The sequence below is a fragment of the Spodoptera frugiperda genome, chromosome 26 (genome assembly GCF_023101765.2).
Source record: "Spodoptera frugiperda isolate SF20-4 chromosome 26, AGI-APGP_CSIRO_Sfru_2.0, whole genome shotgun sequence".
Taxonomy (NCBI): Eukaryota; Metazoa; Arthropoda; class Insecta; order Lepidoptera; family Noctuidae; genus Spodoptera; species Spodoptera frugiperda.
Window position 1 is genome coordinate 8,269,730 of NC_064237.1, and position 1,332 is coordinate 8,271,061.

Genomic DNA, 1,332 nt, shown 5'->3' on the forward strand with positions numbered 1-1,332 from the left:
TTCATTTTTAACAATGCTACCAACCAGACGTAGGTACAAGCTTAGGCCGCAGAACTCGAAATACGGCAAGTCAAAGAAATATAAGAGCAAATCAAACTGATGAGCATCGCGAAGCGCGAAATGAACTTGAACTGAATCGATATCAAGATAGAAATGTTGTGTTTAATCCCCACAAAGCTGCATTCAGTTATAATGTGGCAATTGATTACAGTTCAGAGCAAATTGTTGCTATTGGACTAATGAACATTGTGTGTCCACATTGGGATTGAAATTAAAAAATGAAGCCTCTGGATTGTGTTGCGCCAGCGGCCAAGTCAAATTGACGCCATTGGTACCGCCACCAGAGCCACTACATTCATTGGTTCATTTTTTGACTCATATCCAGCAGTACAATAATTGCTTTCAAATGACATCATTTGGGGCAACAAAAATTGTCAAACGTTTTTTTTTAGTTTTAAAACCATGTAGCTGGTGCAAAATATGTCGAGTCAGTGATGTGTTTATTTTGTAAACAATAAATCAAATACATAATAATAGTCTATAATCCGAAGACTTAATCAGCAACATTTATAACATGTTGTATTTTATAGTGGCATGAGCAAGATGTTCTTGGTAAAGCCTACTACCTAAAGCTGCCGTGGAAGGCTGTTTAATGGCGAGGTTAAAAGTAGTTTTAATTTGAAATGATGTAAAGTATTTTGCGAGCCACATGGTGGTACAATTTGCTATACAATTGCCTGTATACATATTTATATTCTTGCAGATTCAGGGATTCAAATATATCATCAAACAGGTTCCTTATTGCCAGTGCCTGTTGAAGACTATACATTTTTGCAAATATATTTTATGGACAATTCAGCAAGAGAAGTCGATCAGCGTTGCGCACACAACAACTCAGTAAAGAGATCCATTGTGATGAACAACTTCAAACATTTTTCCTTCAACACAATGAATTAGTTGCATTAGACATTCACAAATGCATTAGACCGCATGCCATCAGATAATCACAAAATTGTCATCAGAGCCGATAAGGCGCCTCCAGGACAGTGAAATGATTGAATCCTATGAAATAAACACTATTATGAAAATATATTTTGTTTTTTTTTTAAATTAAGTCCTTTTCAGGTATAGTGAGATCAGGAAATTATGGATTCCTTTTTATATGGAGGATATTTAAAGATTCCAATTCAAATTGAATAGGGACTCATACATAACTCAGCTATACAAAATAAAGTAGAGCATCATTGCTACGCGAAAGCGGTACGAAGTTCGCTGGGTCAGCAAGTATACTTAATAACATTTCCAAACTTAAAACTTAATAATATAATAGTA

At 35.1% G+C, this 1,332-nt stretch overlaps 1 long non-coding RNA gene across 1 annotated transcript; it reads left to right on the forward strand.

Moving 5' to 3' along the window:
- The first annotated feature begins 253 nt into the window (after nt 1-253).
- Nucleotides 254-1,092, forward strand: LOC126912526 (uncharacterized). The gene is made up of 2 exons (XR_007707245.1): nt 254-660; nt 764-1,092. It is a non-coding gene; the product is annotated as an uncharacterized LOC126912526 (long non-coding RNA).
- Nucleotides 1,093-1,332: the final 240 nt, after the last annotated feature.